This window comes from Rousettus aegyptiacus, unplaced genomic scaffold (genome assembly GCF_014176215.1).
Source record: "Rousettus aegyptiacus isolate mRouAeg1 unplaced genomic scaffold, mRouAeg1.p scaffold_m13_p_14, whole genome shotgun sequence".
NCBI lineage: Eukaryota > Metazoa > Chordata > Mammalia > Chiroptera > Pteropodidae > Rousettus > Rousettus aegyptiacus.
In genome coordinates this window covers 36,548,108-36,568,701 of record NW_023416289.1, presented here as the reverse complement: position 1 = coordinate 36,568,701, position 20,594 = coordinate 36,548,108, and the positions used below count along the sequence as shown (strand labels likewise).

The 20,594-nt window shown below is 34.3% G+C and overlaps 1 protein-coding gene and 1 pseudogene across 1 annotated transcript in view; both read left to right on the top strand.

The window, feature by feature from the left end:
* The window catches only part of LOC107504812 (zinc finger protein 160-like), a 115,122-nt gene that overhangs the window by 56,637 nt on the left and 37,891 nt on the right, over window positions 1–20,594 (top strand). The window lies entirely within an intron of this gene.
* Window positions 19,769–19,887, top strand: LOC118611798 (annotated as a pseudogene).

The window sequence follows — 20,594 nt, the reverse complement described above, 5'->3', positions numbered from 1 at the left end:
TCAATGTATACATCTTTCGCTTGTCTACATTTATTCCTATGAGTTTCATCTTTTATGATGCTATGATAAATTGGGTTGCTTTAAGTTTTTTTTTTATTAGACTGTTCATTGAAACCTTTCTAAAATAGTTTTCCACTTGTAACTCTTCTGTATGTGTGTGAAATCTCTATATTTTCTAACATATATCTCTATATGTTAGCTCATTTCATATGGAAAAGAGTATTTTACTTTTTTTCAATTTGGATGACTTATTTCTTTCCTTGTCTAATTGCTCTGGCTAGGACTTCTAATACATGGTTGAATAGGAATGCTGAGATGCATTCTTACCTTTTTCCTCACCTTAGAGCTAAAGCTGTCAGACATTCACCATTGTGTATGACAGTATCTGTGTTCTTTTCAAATGTGGTTTTTATTGTGTTGAGATAATTTACTCTGAAAAGTTTCTTTAAAGGTTGTTGAGTTTAGTCAGATGCCTTTTCTGCATCAGTTAAGATCATGTGTTTTTTCTCTCACGTTCATCCCCTTAATGTGGGTTTATTGATTGATTTTTCTATGTTTAAACATTTCTGCCTTACAGGAATAAATTTCACTTGGTCATGATGTATAATTGTTTTAATGTGTGTTGAATTTGTTTTACTAGCCTTTCTTCTTGCATAAATACTTAAAAGGCATATTAGGTTTTTTTTTCTTGTGCCTTTCTTGGGTTTTCTATCATACAGATTCTATAGAATGAGTTCTCGGGTGTTTGTTCTTGAATTTTGTGGAAGATGTTTATCAGGATTATTGTTATTTTTCTATCAATGTTTGGTAGAATTGAGCAGTGAAGCCATCTGTTCTAGGTGGTTTTTTTTTTTTTTTTGGCATATTTTTGATTAGTACTGGAATCTCTAGTTATCATTTGGTTGACATTTTAAATTTTTTCCTGATTAGTTCTTTCTTGTATGTTATTAGAAATTTATCCATTTTGTTCTAGATTATGTAATCTTTTTATATAATGTTGTTTATATTACAATCTGAAAATCATTTAAAATTTTTTGTGCCATCAGTTATAGTGGTCTCTGTTTGATTTCTCATTTATTTGAACCTTCTCACTTTTCTTAGTGTACTTAGGGGTTTGTAAATTTGTTAATGTACTCAAAAAAAGAAAACAACTCTTAGTTTCTTGATGTTTATATTGATTTTCTGGTCTCTCTTTTATTTTTCTCTGCTCTACTCTTATTTACTTTTTTCTTCTATTTAAATATGGTTAAGTATATCTCTTTTTTTAAGGTGTAAAAGTTGATTTCTGATTCAAGATCATTCCTTTTTTTATGCAAATACTTACCACTTAGCACCTCTTAATGCTGCTATCACTGCCTCCTATGAACTTTAGTTTGTTGTATTTTTATTGTTCTTTTTATCTAAATTTTAAAAAAATTCTCTTGTGATTTCTTTTAACTGTTGGTTAAGAAGACTTGTTTACTTTCCACATTTTGTGGATTTTTCTAGTTTTCTTCTGCTATTTGTTTCTAGTGTCATTTTCTTGTGGCTAAAGGAGATACTTTTTAGGATTTTAGTTTGTAATAGTTTTTCATGTTTGTTTTGTGGCTAACATTGGTCAATCATGGAGAATGTTTAATGTGTGCTTGAGAAAAAATGTGTTTTTTGTTGATGTTCAGTGGAATGGTTTGTACACCTGTCCCTCAGTTTATATGGGTTATCCATTTCACATTTTTTATGTGCAAGAAAATCACATGAAAAGAGTCCACAAGTATGAAAAAATACTAAAAGGCCAATATATGTCATAAAAATATTTCACATATTTTTACAAAAAATGCTAATTAAAATTCAGAAAAATCAAAATAAAGTTTATTCACTCCTGGTGTCTGTACTATACTCTAAAGTGATCAACCTCTTTTTGGTTGGCACAGAGTCACTATCTTCATTGCTTGAAATATTTGGAGGTACTACTTCGGTTTCATGATTTATGTTTATGGTTTTGTATGACCTTTTTCCAACCCTGTCTTTTGCTATGTTTTCATAAATTCTTTGCTATTCACTACAACATTTAAACAAAAAAAAATTTTAAACTTTTAGCCTCATTGGATGTTTTGATTAATCTATAGAATTTCAGTTCAGTTTAGTGGCTAATTGAAGAGCTTTGTAAATATTTTCAGCAGTGAATGGTACTAGTTCTAAGTCACTGATGTATTCATCAGCAGGATAGGCTTCAGGCATTAAATAAACTAATTTATTATCAGTTAATTCATGATCGATCAATAATTTGTTAATATCATCTATCTTCAAATTATCAGAGCCGCCTTCTTAAAATTTATTTAATAAACTAATAATACCAGTTAACCCCTCTTCAGTTGTTGGAACCATATTCCCTGGTACAACCACTCCTGGCCATATTGCTTTCCAGCAACAATTGAAAGTTGATGGCTTTCTGTCACTCAAAGCTAAAGCAATATTCTTGATACAACTTAAAATTATGTATTTTTTCCAGGCTTCTATAACTGTAAGTGACTCATGATCTTCAAGTTTATTAAAAATGTCAGTAAAACTTTGTTTAATATAATTAATCTTAAAGGTGGAAATAATGCCTTGGTATAAAGGCATTATTGGGTCAAGGAAGTTGTATTTGGTGGCAAATATACAACTTTTACATTTGGATGTTCTAAATTGTGTGGATGACCAAGTGCATTATCTAAAAGTAAAAGTATTTTAAAAGAAAGACATTTTCCTTCATATAATTTTCAAGTTCTACAGCAAAACATTTGTAAAACCAATCTTGAAAAACATAAGTAGTCACCCATGCTTTCTTCTTTGCCATCCAATGAATGGAAAGATAATAAATAATTGAATGGAAAGATAATAAATAATTGTGTGTTTGTAATCGTTAGTTCATTGTGCATTGCTGAGTTAAGCTATTGTTTTTTAGAAAGAGTAATCGTTAACAATGAAAATGAAAAATCACATAAAATGAAACTCCATAAATGGAAACTGCTCATAAAAAAATTACGTAAACAAGAGGAATATTTACCGTGTTAAAAAAACTCATGCAAAAAATACTGCATAAATCAAGGGACAGATGTATGTGTCTGTTAGACTCCATCTCTCTATGGGGATATTAAATATTCTGTTTCCTTATGGATCTTGTGTTTGGTTGATGTATCCATGACTGAAACTGAAATAGTGAGGTCTCATTTGATACCTCCTATATTTGGGAGCTCTAAAGTTATGTGCACCAGTCTGAAACAAGGAACACATTATCTGAGATGAGAAGTATGGAATAAACAAAGTAAATAAGGAAGAGGATCAAATGACCTATATAGAGGAGGAGAAAGCCAAGGACACTCAATCAGAATGGCAGGAAAAAAGATACTAAGACTATAAAAATAATCTAAGGAGCATATGGGACACTATTAAAGGTCAAAATATCCATCTGATCAGTGTACCTGAAGGTAAACAAGATGTTGAACAGCTATTTGAAAAAATAATGGAAAACTTCCCTCACCTGATGAATAAAATGGACATACAACCCCAGGAACCTCAGAGAGTCCCAAGAAAGAGGAACCCAAATAGGTTCACACCAAGACACATCATAATTAAAATGCTAAAGGTTAAATACAAAGAGAAACTCTTAAAAGCAGCAAGAGAAAAGCAGTTAGTTACCTATACCAAGCCAGTATTACAGGAAATGTTGGAGGGACTTCTTTAAGAAGAAAAGACATGTATCAAAAAACAGGAATAAAGAATGGTAACAACTGCATTCCTATCAATAAGTACTCAAATGGAAAAAGAATTAAGTGTTCCGACCAAAAGATAGAGTGGATGAATGGAAAAGAAAACAAGACCCCTACATGCTGCCTACAAGAAACTCACTTTAGATTAAAAAACATGCAGACTTAAAGGAAGGAGATGAAAAAAGTTGATGGCCCTAGAAGGTATTTAAGTCAGACAGAAAGATAAACCCTATATGATTTCACTTATATGCAGGATCTAAGGAATAAAAAGAACAAATTAATCAAAAACAGACTCAAATATAGTGGACAATTTGGTGACTGACAGAGGGCAGGGGCCTTGGAAGATTGGGATAATGGGGTGAAGGGTTAAATAAGTACAAATTAGTAGCTGATGGATGATGACGGGGATAGGGAGCATGGCATGGGGAATGCGGTTAGCATTAATATGTTGGCTAGGTAGAGGGACAGGGGAGGGAGAGAGCAATTGGGGGAATAGTTTTATAAGCTATATAGATGTCTAACCAATGTTCTGTATACTTGAGACTAATTTAAATACATTTTTTTAAAAAGTGGGATACAACCATTAAAATCATAATCTATTAAATTAATGTATAAATGAATAATTCCTACAGTCTTGAATCCTTGTTTTATCAGTGGAATAAACTGACACAGTATTTGGCTTTTGTTAAAGCCTACCTATCTAAATGTAAATGGATAAAATTGTATTTATATGATTCAATAATTATTTTACAGAAATTAAAGTTAAAGGAGTCTATATTCTTTCCAGTTGGTATACTTTCTTTAGCAGCCTCATTTAGTATGGAATTTCAAAAAAGGGAAATACGTATCATTGATAGATTTTTTATTGACTCATGGTGCTCAAACACACATGAATAAAAATGGTAATGCACCAAGTCATTCAAAAATATGTCAAAAGATAACTCTCCTCTCTCAGTTACCTGGTTTATTTATATGCATGTGCATGAGTGCAGGAGTGATTTTTATAAAGGTACATGGTTTTAATAAAAGATCAATATTTAATAAATGTTATTTTTTAGCAGTTGCAATATCTTAATTATATTCCATGATTTTTTTCCTATACTCTCCTGTTCATGTTTTAACTAGAAGTAATCTAGTGTCACATTATGTATGTGCGTGTGCAAAGGTAATGACCTTTTATGGAGTTCAGTGTCATTAGCCTTGAACTCGTTTCAAGTTTTCTCAATTAGAGAACTCCTTGTGCACTTCTGAGGTTCTGTCTGTTACATAACTGTTTGATTCTTTAGGTTTAAGTATAAATACACAAACACACACACACACACATATATTTTAGGTCATGTATTAATGTCAATTGCATTAAATTGATTTGTCATGGTTTTTCTATAGAATGTTTTCAATTTTCTATCCATAATTTGTTAGTTTTCTGTAAATTTTACTGCATTTTCACTATTTGGTGTAAGTGCTCTTTTCTAGTAATTTTTTGCCCTGCCATGAACCATCATGTTTACTTTGGGATACTGAGTCAATACTTAAATCTTTTGTCATATTTTCCAGGAAATTTAGCTGATTTTTTGCAATTTAAAAGTTTTTCTCCACTATATTTTTTAGCAACTGTAATTTCTGCAAGATTGATAAAATTCTGGAAATTGCATTTTTTTAATGAAATTTCCATTTTATTATAGTTTTACATCACATTAGTTCAAATGCATTTCTCTACAACTACTCCAACATAGCTCCTTTGGAAGTATTTCAGTCACCTGTAACAAGTGACTTTACTAAAGACTCTAATTCTAAAACAAACAAGATTTTAAATTACTAGCTTTTAGATAAGTGGGATAAGAAATAAAGTCATCAGATGATGGGCAGCGCTGTTAATGGAAATTGCATCCTTGAACAAATATGTGAAGACTGTTCTGTTTTTGTTTTTCTTTCCATCTGAACTTTAGTGCGCCTGAGCCCTGTTGTCCCCCCTCCGGGTGCTGTCCTGTTATTCTGGGGCTCTTATTTGCTATATATGTAGCTGACCACCTGTCCGCATATCAACTTTTTCCATGGTATTTACAATACTTCTAGAGGATGTTTCTGTACATAACTGCTGCTACTTAAAGGGGCCTTGAATACAAGTCCTTCTGCATTGTGAGTCATTTACTTCTTTCCTCCAGAAGACACTTAGTTTTCTTGATATTATTTATGGAGTGGAACTAGTGAATTTTAGATAAGTGCCCCTTATGTCCCATTGATTCAACAACAATTGTGTGTCTACTAATACACAGAGTGAGAGTTCCCCTGACCTCCTGTGTGCCTTTTAATTGTATCACATAACATATTATTTTACATTATTTGTTCTTAAAGTTAATCTATACCATATCTATCTACCACATATTTAGTTGTCGTTGATGTGTGAGTACAGATTCAACTGATGACCATGAATATGTAAAATCACTTTTTTTCTTCCTGTTTTCCTCTTTTTCCAGTACCTGACAAACAGCATTTTCCTTTCTATGTCTAGTAGTTTGACTATTTAAAGTATTTCCTATAAGTATAATTATGTAAGATCTGTCTTATTTGTGACTTGTTAATTTCACTTAGCATAATGTCCTTTGGGTTATCAATGCTATAGTGCATAACTGGTGTCTTATTTTACATGTTATATCATATCCCACTGCATTTATCTACCACATTTTATTTGTGCAGTCATCTCTTAGTGGGCACATTGGTTGTACCTTCCCCTAGGCTATTGTGAATAATACTTCTGTGAACGTGGGGATGGAAACATCTCTTTGAGATCCTGCTTTCGATTTTTTAATATATGTCCCCACAAGTGGATTTACTGAGTGACATGACATGTCTGTCAGTTTTCACTCCTGTAACAGAGAACCATTGTGGGTGGCCTGTTAACAGCAGGAAAGTATTTCTCCCAGTTCCAGGACTGGAAGTCTGAGGTCAGACCTAGCATGGTCAGGTTGGGAGGAGGACCCTCTTCCTGGTTGCAAGTGGCCAAAGTCTCCTTGTTCCCTAACAGGGGAGGAGTGCTGGTCTCTGGTTTTTTAGGAGGGCACTGATGCTCCTCAGGAGGAATCTGCCCTCGAGACCCAGTTACCTCCCATAGGCCCACCATTATCATTTGGAGGATTTCAGCATCGGAACTTTAAGAGACACCCACGTTCAGTCTATAGCGTATAGTAATTCTGTGTTCAATTTTCAAAGACCTGCCCTACTGGGTTCCCTGGCAGTTGCAGCATTTTACCTAGTGCTCCCCAGTAGCACTGCAGATGCTCGTTTTTTTTCACATCCTCTCTGTCACTTTTATTTCCTGTTTGTTTGTTTGTTTGTTTGTTTTTTATAGCAGCTGTGATAATGGGTGTAGGATCGGCAGTTAATATAGTTTATAATAAGAAATGTATGTGTGGTCTTCATACCTATTTCTGTCCCAGGTTCAAAGGCTTGGAACTCCCTTACCAATAAGAACAATGGGGGATCTCTTGTTATGGCATGTAGTCTCTTGTCTTCAGTTCCTGCACTCTCTTCAGGGTCTTAAAGGTGAAATGGGGGCCTTATTCATAAACAGCCCCTTTTTGTCACAATTCTGTGTAGGTGAGTGGGGTGACTTTTGGAAATCTCCAATGACAGGAAGGCTAGTTGTAAAGGGAGCCAACCATAGAATTGGAGGATTGGACCTTACAATCCTACCTCTTCACCCCTTGGAAGGGGAGGAAGACTAGAGATTGAGGTCTATCACCAATGGTCAGTGATTTAATCAGTCACTCCTATGTAATGAGACTCTCATGAAAACCCAAATGGAGAGAGTTCTGAGATCTTCCAGTTAGTGAACCACAGTGACTTGGGAGAGTTGAATTCTGAGAGGGGCATGAGAGCTTCTGGCCCTTCCCCCATAGATTCCCCAAGGCATTTCTTCATCTGGCTGCTCTTGCCATTATCCTTTCTCAATAAGTCATTGATCTAATCAGTAAAATGTTATTCGATATATATGATTTGCAAATATTCTATTTCTGAACTCAATTGGCTTTAAATTTGATTGTGTTTTTGTGTGTGTGTAATTTTGATGTAGTTCAATTTATCTGGGTATACGTCCATTGCCTATGCTTTTGGTGTCATATCTGATCAATTACTATTGAATCCAGTGTAAGTTACCCTCCTGTGTTTTCTTCTAAGGGTTTTATGGGTTGGTTTCAGTATTACTTTTTGGTGTTTGTTTCATTTTTACTTAATTATTATATATGATATAAAGCAGGGAATCCCAACCTTCAGGCCACAGATTGGTACCAGTCTGTGGCCTGTTAGGAACCGGGCTGCACAGCAGTAGGCGGATGTGGGTGAGTGAGCAAAACTTCATTTGTATTTGCAGCTGCTCCTCAATGCTACTATCAATGCCTTGGCTCCACCTCAGTCATTAGGCATTAGATTCTCATAGGAGCACTAGTCCCTGGTGCCAAAAAGGTTGGGGACCATTGATACAAATAACTATTTTAAGTTTACTCTTTGTCTAGTTCATATTTCATTTTTCAACACCTTTTATTGAACAGCCTGCCTATCCACTGAATAGTCTCGATAACCCTGTAGAATATCATTTGACCATATATACCATGATGTATTTCTGACACCTGTATTCTGTTCTGCTGGTCTTTCTGTCTTTTTTCCAATATCACATTATTTTCTTTACTTGAGCTTTGTGATAGATTATGAAATAAGGAAATGTAAGTCTTTGACCTGTATTTTCTCAAGTTTGTTTTTTTAGTCAGAGACTCTTGAGATTCCATATGAACCTTAGGGTAGATTTCTATATTTCTTCAAAAACACTGCCCTAAATTTTCTAATTATTACAGTGAATCTGTGATAGCTTTGGCTAGTATTGACACCTCAACAATATTCCAATTCATAAACTTGGGATATTTTTGCATGTATTTGTGTCTTTTTAAAATTTTTTCAGTATTTTTTTTATTAACAGTACACAAATCTTCCCCTCTTTGGGTAAGGTTATACTTAAGTGTTTTATTTTATTTCATTTCATTATTTTTTTTACTTTATTTCATTTCACTTCATTTCATTTCCACTTCATTTTATCTTATTTTAATTTATTTAATTTATGGCATAGCATAGCATGGCTATTGTTTTGAGGATTGTTCTTCGTTAATGTATGAAACCCAAATTGATTTTTGCATCTTGATTTTATGTCTTTCAATTTTTTTTTTAATTATTATTCTTAACTATATTTTCTCTTGAGAGCTTCTGGTACGATTTTTAATAGAAATATTGGTGGTATTCCCTGTCTTGTTGCTGATGTTAGATAAAGGCTTTAATCTTTCACCAGTTTGATGTTAGCTATGAGCTTGTCATATAGGTTCTCTTTTATGTCGAGGAACTTGATTATACTTCCTAGTTTATTGAGGTTTTATTTTTTTAATCATTTTAAGCATTTTTCAAATGCTTTTGTTGCATCAGTAGAGGTGATCCTGTGTATTTTTTAATTTGTTCTTTTACAGTGTAGTACTATGGTTGAATGATTTTCCTGCATGGAAACATCCTTGTATTCCAAGGACATATCTCCCTTAGTCATGGTAAATTAACCTTTCAATGTGTTGTTTAACTTGGTTTATGCTTTCATTGATAATTTTTTTATCAGTATTCATGGGAGATATTGATCTGTGGTATTCCTATATTGTCTTTGTCTTGCTTTGCAATTAGGGCAATTCTGGTTTCATGGGATGAGTTTGAAAAGATTCCCTCCTCTTCAAATTTTTGGGAGCTCTTTGAGTAGTATTGGTGTTCACTCTTTTTAAACATTGGGTAGAATTTTGTAGTAACATTTCTTGTTATATTTTTGCTGAATGGCTTCTGATTAGTTATTTGATCTTCTTAAAAGTTATAGGTGTGTTCAAATTCTTAACTTTTTTTGGCTGTTTTAAAAAAAATTTAATATAAATTTATTTATTTAAATTAGTTTCAAGTATATAGTACTTTGGCTAGACATCTATAATCTTCATAAAATGATCCCCCCAATTTCTCCTTACCTCCCCTAGTCCTCTACTTAACCGTCATATTAATGCTAACTGCATTCCCTCTGTCACGTTCCCTGTGCCCAACTATCAACTGCTAATTTGTACTTCTTTAACTCTTCACCCCATTTTCCCAGCCTCCCGACACCCCTCCCTCTGTCTGTCACCAAATTGTCCAGTATATTTGTGAGTCTGATTTTGATTAGTTTGTTCTTTTTGTTCCTTAGATTCCGCATATAAGTGAAATCATATGGTATTTATCTTACTCTTTCTGATATATTTCACTCAGCATAATAACCTCTAGGTTCATCCATGTCATTCAAATGGTAGGATTTCATTTTTTTAATGGCTGAGTAATATTCCATTGTATATATGAACCATAGCTTCTTTATCCAATCTTCTGTTGATGGTCATTTAGGTTGGTTCCCTATCTTGGCTATTGTAAATTGTGCTGCCATGAACATATGGGTACATAGAACTTTACAAATTATTGTTTTGGTTTTCTTTGTGTAAATACCCAGAAGTACAATTGTTGGGTCAAAAAGTATATCCATTTTTAATTTTTTGAGAAAGCTCCAGACTGTTTTGCATAGCAGCTGTACCAATTTGCAATCTTACCAACAATTTATGAGGGTTCCTTTTTCTCCGCATCCTCGCCACCACTTGTTCTTTGATTTACTGATGATAGGCATTCTGACAGGTGTGAGGTGATATCTCATTATGGTTTTAATATGCATTTCTCTGATGATTAGTGACCTTGAGCATATTTTTATATGTTTATTAGACATTTATATTTCCTCTTTGGAGAAGTATCTGTTCAGGTATTCTGCCCATTTTTTAATTGAATTATTTGTTTTTTGTTGTTGAGTTGTATGAGTTCTTTATATATTTTGGATGTTAACCTCTTTTCAGAAGTATCATCAGTGAATATCTTCTCCCAATCAGTCGGTTGTCTTTTTCTTTTGTCGATGGTATTCTCTGCTGTACAAAAAATTTTAATTTGACATAGTCCCATTTGTTTATTCTTTCTTTTGTTTCCCTTGCCTGGGGGGAATACATCCAGAAAGAAATTACTGTTACTAATATCAGAGAGTTTACTGCCTATGTTTTCTTCTAGAGATTTTATGGTGTGGGATCTTATATTTAAGTCTTTCATCCATTTTGAATCTATTCTTGTATACGGTTTAAGAAGGTGGTCCAGCTCTTTTTTTTTTTTTTTGCATATATCTGTCCAATTTTCCCAACATCATTTATTGAAGAGACTGTCTTTACCTCCATTGTATATTCTTATCTCCTTTGTCATATATTAAGTGAGCATATAGGCATGGATCTATTTTGAGTCTCTCTATTCTATCCTATTGATCAATGTATCTGTTTTTATGCCATGCTGTTTTGATTATTGTAGGCTTGTGGTATAGTTTAATATCAGGTAGTGTGATACCTCCAACTTTGTTTTTCTTTCTTAAGATTGCTGTGGCTCTTTGGGGTTTGTTATGGCTCCATGTAAATTTTAGGATTATTTGTTCTAGCTCTCTGAAAAAGGCCATTGGTATTTTGAGAGGGATTGCATTGAATCTATAGATTGCTTTGGGTAGAAATAATCATGGAAAACTTCTCTCACCTGGTGAAGGAAATAGACATACAAGCCCAGGAAGCTCAGAGAGTCCCAAGAAAGACAAAGAGTCCCAAGAAAGAGGCCTACATCAAGACACATCATAATTAATGTGCCAAAGGTTAAATACAAAGGGAGAATCTTAAAAAACAGCAAGAGAAAAGCAGTCAGTTACCTACAGGGCAGCACGCATAAGACTGGCAGCTGATTTCTCAAAAGAAACTTTGCAGGACAGAAGGGCTTGGCACAAAATATTTGACATGATGAAAACCCAGGATCTACCACCAGGAATACTTTGTCCAGCAAAGCTATCATTTAGAGTCGAAGGACAGATAAAGAGCTTCCCGGAGAAAAATAAGCTAAAAGAATTCTTCAGTACCAATCCAGTATTACAGGACATGTTAGAGGGACTTCTGTAAGAAGAAAAAACATGTATCAAAATCATGAATAAGGAATGGTAATAACTACACATCTATCAACAAGTACCTCAAATGGAAAAGAATTAAGTGCTCCAACCAAAAGATAGGGAGGCTTAGCGGGTAAGGAAACAAGACTTCTACATATGCTGCCTATAAGAGACTCACTTCAGATTAAAAGGCACACACAGACTAAAAGGAAAGGGATGAAAAAGATATTGCTTTGATGGACCTAGATGATTTGCGCTGAATGAAAAAATCAGATAAAGACAATTACCACGTTATTTCATGTACATGTGGAATCTAAAGAACAAAATAAACAACAATAACAAAAATGGAAACGAACTCATAAATAGAATATTTTGAGGGTTACTGGATTGTGGGGTTATTAGTGGGGATGATGAAAAAGGGTGAAAGGATTAAGAAATACAAATGGATAGTTACAAAATAGTCATGGAGATATAAAGTGTAGCATGAGAAAAATAGTCAACAATGTTGCAATAAATATGTAAGTGGGAACAGGGATACTAGATTTAGTGAGGTGATCACCTGATCTGTAATCACTGCTTTATGACTGAAACTAATATATTATTGTATGCCAACTATAATTGAAAAAAACTTATTGAATAGTATAATGTAAATATGAGCAACAAATTTTCTTTTATATTTCAACAAAGCTGGGGATAAAAAGAAGTCTGAGGATTACTTTGTCTTTGAAAACTGTTTGAGGTTCATGGCAAAATTAAGTAGAAGTTACAGAGAGTTCTCACATGCTTTCTGCCCAACATGTATAGCCTCCCCCTTCTCCATATACCCCAGCAAGGTGGTACATTTGTTACATAGATGACGCTACATTGGCATGTCGTTATCTCACAAGTTTATAGTTTACTTTAGAGTTGGAGTTGGGTCGTTTTTCCATGGGTTTGGACAAAGTTATGGTGACATATATCCACCATTATAGTATCATACAGATTAGTTTCACAGCCCTAAATATTCTTTGTGCTCTGCTTACTCTTTCTTATTCTAAAACTTAGCAACCAGTTACCTTTTTACTATCTCTGTTATTTTGTCTTTTCTAGAATTTCATATAGTTAGAGTCATCCAGTATGTAGCCTTTTCAGACTGGCTTCTATCAGTTAATAATATAATTAATATTGAAGAGAAGCCTTACAAATGTAAAAAATGAAGTAAAGCCTTTATCTTACTAAACATGAGAGAAAACATACTACAGACAAGTCTTATGAATGCAGAGATTGTTATAAAGCCTTTTTTTTTTTTTTTTTTTTTTTTGGCATTCGTGTCTTAGTAAACATTAGAGAATCCAAACAGGAGTGAAGCCTTACAAATTTAAAGAATGTGGCAAAGACTTTAATTGGTGTTCACATCTTACTACAAGAGAATTCATCGTGGAGACTAACCTTAAGATTGTGAAGAGTGTGAGAAACCCTGTATCTGGACCTAAAGCTTCACTCCATATCAAAATGCTTACTGGGGAGAAATTTTACATTCCTAATACATGATGGAAGACCTTTGTCCAAACTATACACTTTAGAAAACCTCACAGAATTCATGTTACAAAGTGACTTTAGAGATGTAAAAAAAAAAAAAAAAAGAAAAAAAATATATATATAGTAAAGCATTTAATCAAAATCATATCTGAAATATTATGGAATTGACAGTAGAAAATAATGTCAACACTTTGTAGATCACTTTAAATCAGAATACTTGTAGAGAATAAGCAAATGTTGGAAAACTTAGAAAATGTATTTGTTAATATGCTTCAAAGTATCAAAGGAATGGATGTTTGGACCAATATAATTACTTATAATGCATCTTTATATATTGACAGTTCTTGAGGCGTATTGAAAAGAAAATATGAGATTCTACTATCGAACCACTTCATGCTGTTTTTAATTCTAGTATATATGTGAATCGTGGGGTGATTGTCAAAGCCTTAGGAGTTGAGAGCCCTTGTATATTATATGGACTTCACTCCAATCTACTTTTCCTTTAAAGATTGAGGCCACTGTAAGCTCTGTAATTCATGATGTATGAAGAAAGTTGAAGTGGAGATGGAGTTTGTGTTCGACTTAGAACACTGATGTAAGTCACTATTCGTAGGAATTTTGGTCATCATTTTTTGCAACAGTGTAAGACAGGAGTATTCTGAATTTTAACTATTTTTACCAATTGGTCTCTAAAAATAATAAGGTGGTGGTTCATTACAATTTTGATGTGTTTTCGTAGTGGGCATGGTTGGAGTCATGAATATTATATGATGTGATTGAATTTTAAAAATTTTTAGAGTTATCTGACAAAGTATAGACAAGTCATTTTTCAGTGCATAAGTTATTTTGCATCTTTGTTTACACCAGATTTTTATACCAGAAGAACCTGAATATTTCTTGACTGGTTGTAATTTGTGAATTGCAAAAGCTCATACATTGCTTTTGTCATGCTTCATTTATGCTATGTATGAAATTAATAAAAATTTATTAATAATGAATTTTAATCTACTCACACTGATGTGTAATGAATGAATTGTTATTCTGCTGTTAACTTATCCTACCTTATTCAAGGTTGTAGGTAACAAAATGCTATTTGGTAATGCACTTGAATCACTTCATTAGCAATTTTTTTTTTGTTCATAATTTAAATATATCGTATATATTTTCTTTTCATTGTATTTACTGGGACATTGTGATGATTAACATGAGATGATATAGGAATATTTTTGACAGTTTAGCTAGACTACTTTATGATATGATTGCCTTGGCATTTATTTAAAATGTATTATTCCAATTTAATAAAATGCATGAGATTTTACATATTAGAGATTCCATTTTGCATAACAATCTTAAAATAGAAGACAAATCTTACTTCCTTGCTAATAGTTTTACTTTATGAACATATTAATAAATCGATGAGTATGTGATCTGAAATTAGTAACAAGTTTTCCTCTACATAATTTTGTCACATATTAGTGATCCATGTCCTCTAGTTTATAGAGGACACTATAATATTTAATAATTCCTGTGATAAGTGTTATTAAATTTTGCTCCTGACACTAAAGCAAATGAATCTTTCTGTTACCATCCTAAACTTGAGCCATTCTTGTGTTTATTAAATGCAACTTGGTCATCTGGCTGGATTCAGTAGTATTACACTCAGAGCATCTACATTTTGTAAAGACCTCTAAAATTTTATATATAATCAATATTGGCTTAAGAAGTAGAAATTTACACGTAACAGAAATTTGTTATAACTCAAATTATAAAATAAATTACCACTCGCTTAAAATATATTGACCAGTGATACGAATAGCTAAATATATATCTAGACTCTTGGAATGACACAGCTAACTAGATTTGTCTGTGTATCATAGGTGTGAAATGTGTTTGGTTTGTTATCAGCTCAGCAAGGTTTAAGTTTCATCGGGCCTGTACCAAGGGAATGAATTTAGTCAAATCACATATCTGCACCCACCCCCTGCCCCACCTATGCCTAAATTCTCTTCTTTAATAGTTCCTGCCTCAGAGATTTGAGAAGAATAAAGAAATTACCCAATACATTCTACCCAGGATATAAGTGGCCTTTATAGCAGTAATTTGTTCTTTATAATTGTACTTTGAAAAATCGATACATTCATTTCTTGGAAAGCTTTTCATGAAAGAAAAACATGAAATAACTATTTCTCGCTAGAAACCAATGGCAAATGGGAATACTGGATTTAAGTGGATAGGATACATGAAGCCCATGTCTCATTTCCATGCAGGAAACTCTATTCTAGAAGGCAAATATTCCCAGAGAACTGACAGCATGACAGGCAGGGATTTGGTGGTAGAATGATCTTTTACAGACTAGATTGGAGTCTTGGGGGATCTCTGTGCTTTACCATGATTTCTTTCTGTCTTGCACTGGTTGCAGGCTGCTGTCCACCGATGTGATTGTTGCACATTTTTCTGTAGCCAACTCCTTAGTCATGCTCTCTACAGGAATCCCTGAGACTATGGCAGTTTTGGGGTGGAAACATTTTCTCAATGATATTGAATGAAAACTTATGGACTGTGCTCACAGACTGGGAAAGGGTGTGTAAATGGGCACCTCCTGCCTCTTGAGTTTCTTTCAAGCCATCATGACCAAGCCTATGAACTCCAAGTTGCAGAGCCAAAAGTGAGAGCTCCCAAGTACATTGGTTTCTCTATTTTCCTCTACTGGATTCTACACATGCTGATAAATATCATTTTTACTACCTATGTGAGTGCAAAATGAAACAACAAATACATTACAAAGAAAAAGATCTGGGATTATGTCATTCTATAATTCTTGACAGAATCATGGGTTCACTATATGTATGATTGCTATTATTCCTCGATGTTTTATGCTTGATCTGGCTCTATGGTTTTCCTCCTGTACAGGTATAAGGAGATGGTCCAGCACAGTTATAGGAGTAATGTTTTCCTTTGGTCCACTCCAGAATGTATAACCACCCAAAGCATCCTTGTCTAAGATACACTTAATCAGCAAATGTCCAGTATAATATTCACTATAATGAACTAGAGTCATTATGCTATGGTTTAGAGCTCCAAAATTTATTCATCCAGCTTGATATAATCTTGTATTCTTAGACCCACTTCTCCCATTTCCCCCACAGCTACCTGCTCACGATCCTCAGCTTATCTGAGTTCTAATTTATGAAATATCACATTCAAGTGAGATCATACATATTTGCTTTTCTGTGTTGGCTTATTCCACTTAACAAAAGGTCCTACAAGTTCATCTATGTTGTCCCAAATGGAAGGATGTCTCTTTTTTAGCCTCACTAATATTCATATTTTTCTTTATATATTTATAGATGCATCTATATATCCCTTCCTCCTGGACACTAGGGAAACAATAGTGACATGGCACTTCCCAGTTGCTAAATTAAAAAAAAAAATCGAACACCAAATTTTAGTGAGGTTGTGAGGGAATTTAAATGATCCTCCAGACATCAGAAATATGGTGGAGAGAGATATCCCAAGATCTCTCCCCCTTGAAACAAACAAAAAACACCCAACCTACATACAAGCTTACCTGAACAAGAGATCTGTGAATAAGAACTACCACAGGTCAGAACTGGTGGTAGACTAGGAAAAACAAATAAGCTGCCTCTCCAAGTCTGAACTCACTGCAGGAGGAGGGAGAGGGAAGAAGGTGCAGCAGGGTTCTCTGAACAGCCCTGCCTGAGAGAGCTGTGAACTCCATGCAGTGGCAATATCCAGGGATCAGGGCAGAAAGCAGAGAAGTGGGGATGGCAGGGAAGCAATGGTTGATTATTACCAGCCGTTGTTGCACGATGCAAAACTAAGCTACAGCCCCCATCCCTCAAACCCAAAAGCCACCTCCACCCCCACCACCATATCCTTGAAGACTGAACACTGTGAAGCCCCAGGGGAATCTACCCAAACTGTCACTAACACTGACAGGGACTGAGGGTAGCAGGAGTGATTGCATATCTATTTTAAAAAGGGCATTGTTAAGACTTTATATAAACCAGGAATCCAAGAGACTTAGACACCACCTACTGGAAACCAAAAGAAAAATGCCATCTTACCTACAGGCTAAAGAGAGACCTTTATATAATAAATCTTTCTGGGGGGTGGCGGGGGGAAGCAGAATACACTGCCATTAATGCCCAGGCAGAGAAATAGTCCATTAAACACAATGAACAAACAAGGTGACAAGGCAGCTCAGAAAGAAATAAAAATCTCCGGAAAATAAGCTTGAAGAGACAGAAATATGCGACTTATATAACAGAGAATTCAGGATGGCACTTCTGAAAAAATAAATGAGATACAAAACAATTTATATCAACAATTCCTGGAATTGAAAAAACAAGTAGATCAGCAAAATGAGTTTTTTAGCAAGGATACTAAAACCCTTGAAAAGAACCAAATAGAACTTCTGGAGATGAAGAACACACTAAAAAGAGATGAAAAATGAAAAAACACACTTTGGAAATAGAGCCCACAAAATAGAGGAAATGATCAGTGATATCAAAGACAGAAATCTAGAAATAAATCAAAAGAAAAAACCGAAGAATAAAAACCATGAAGGAGAAATACAAGAACTAACTGATAGCATCAGGAGAGGAAACATAAGAATAATGGGCATTATCGAAGGTGAGGAAAAGAAGCAGGGACTAAAAACATTTTCAGACAAATAGTTGAGAATTTCCCAAATCTAAGCAATGAGCTGGAGCTTGGAATTCAAGAAGTCAACAACACCCAATTATTTCAACCCCAAAAGGCCTTCTCCAAGATGCACTGTATTAAAATTTTCAAAAATCAATGTCAAAGAATTTTCAGGTTAGCTAGGAAAAAGAAGATGGTAACCTATAAAGGAAAACTTATTAGATTATTATCAGACTTCTAAGCACGAACCTTACAAGTCAGAAAGGAGTGGAATTAAATATTCAAACTATTAAATGAACTACCAGCTAAGAATAAATTTATCCAGGAAAGCTCTTCTTTAGATATGAGGTGAAATAAAGACCTTCTCAGACATAAAATAAAAAAAATTGAGGGAATTCTCCACTACAAGGCCTGTACTACAGAAATACTGAGAGAAGTCAGCTCACCTAAAACAAAATGACAAAAAATATATACAACTGTGAGTTAGGTGACTAGCAGGCGGATAGAAGCAGAGGAGTGCAACCCTTATTAAGAGAGGATATTATAAGCTTAAACAATAAGAAGAGATTTGCTATTGCAAGATTGTAATTAACATTCAGCATACATAGGGACAAATTGAGACAACAATAACAGAAAAGGGAAGGATTCAAAGATCCAAATTCACAAAGGAGAATGGAAATAAGGCACACGCATAAGAAAATGGACTGCTGTGTGTATGTGTGTGTGTGTGTGTGTGTGTATGTGTATGTATATATATATATATATATATATATATATATATATATATATATATAACTATCGTCTACATATTCATAGTGGTGACCACACGCCAAAGATTCAGAACTGAAGTATAAACCACAAAACAAGAAGGACCAGAGGGAAAACCCACAAAATCCAATCAAAATTTAAACACACACACACACACACACACACACACACACACACACACACACACTACAAGGAAGCAATGGAAGCACTGAGCTACCAGAAAGTAAAAGATAAAATGGCTATAGGAAAACCTAATATTTTAATAATCACTCTAAATGTAAATGGACTGAACTCACTAATAACAAGGCAGAGGTGCAGATTGGATCAAAACACAAAACCCAACCATATGCTGCCTCCAAGGAGACACATCTCAGTGCCAAAGACAAATACAGGCCCAAAATAAAAGGGTGGAAAATGATATTTCAAGTAAATGACATTCAGAAAAAAAGCAGGGGTAGCGATATTAACATTGAAGGAGATAGACTTTAAAAAAAAAAGATTAAGAAAAATACTGAGGGACACTTCATATTGATAAAGAGAATGAAACACCAAGAAGACATAACATTTATTCATGTCTATGCTCCCAATCAGGGAGTCCCGAAATATACAGCAATTACTAACAGAACTAAAAGGAAAAACAGACCAAAACATTATCATAGTAGGGGACTTAAATACTCCACAGTCGAATATGGACAGATCATCCAAACAGAAAATCAATAAGGAGATAACATCCTTAAATGACACGTTAGACCAACTGGACATAATTGACATACACAGAGCCTTTCATCCCAAAACAACTGCTTAGACATTCTTCTCTAGTGTACAAGGAACATTCAAAGGACTGACTACCTACTGAGACACAAAAATAGCCTCAACTAATATAAGAGGGTTGAAATCATACCAACCATATTCTCTGACCATAATGCTTTGTAGCAGGAGGTCAACTGTGAAAGGAGAGCGGGAAGAACCACAAATATAGAGATTAAACAACATACTACTGAAGAATAACTGGGTCAGAGGAGAAATAAAAAGAGAGAACAAGAGATACATAGAAGTCTGTGGCCATGCTACCCTGAACAAGCCCAATCCCGTCTGATCTCAGAAGCTAAGCAGGGTCAGATCTAGTTAATACTTGGATGGGAGACCACCTAGGAAGACCAGGCGCTGTAGGCATAAAAATCGAAATAAAATAGAATGGAAAAAATAAGAGATTGTTAGCTGACGAGGTCCTTGCAATCTGTGAGGTCAACCAAGGGTTGCCTCACCTAAAAAGAGAGAGAGAGAGAGAGAGAGAGATACATAGAAACAAATGATAATGATAGTACAATATATCAAAACTTTTGGGACATGGCAGAAGCGATTATAAGAGGAAAGTTCGTATAATTACAGGCCTACCTACAAAAGCAAGAATGAGCCCAAATAAACAACCTAATGCTTCATCATAAATAAATTAGAAAAGGACACATGGACTAATGAAACAGAATCGAGAGTCCAGAAGTAAACTCTTATTATATAGGCAAATAATTTTCAACAAAGAAGCCAAAAATATGCAGTGGAGAAAAGAAAGCCCCTTCAATAGATGGTGCTGGGAAAACTGGAAAGCCACCTGCAAAAGAATGAAACCAGACTGTTGTCTATCACCACACATCATAATTAACTCAAAATAGATTAAGAACCTGAATGTAAGACCTGAAACAATAAACTACATAGAAGAAAAGGTAGGAACTAAACTCATGGACCTTGGACTTAAAGAAGATTTTATGAATTTGACCTCAAAGGCAAAGAGAGTAAAAGCAAAAATAAATGAATGGAACTACATCAAACTAGAAAGCTTCTACACAGTAAAAGAAACCCTGTATCATCTGTACCTACAGCCTCAC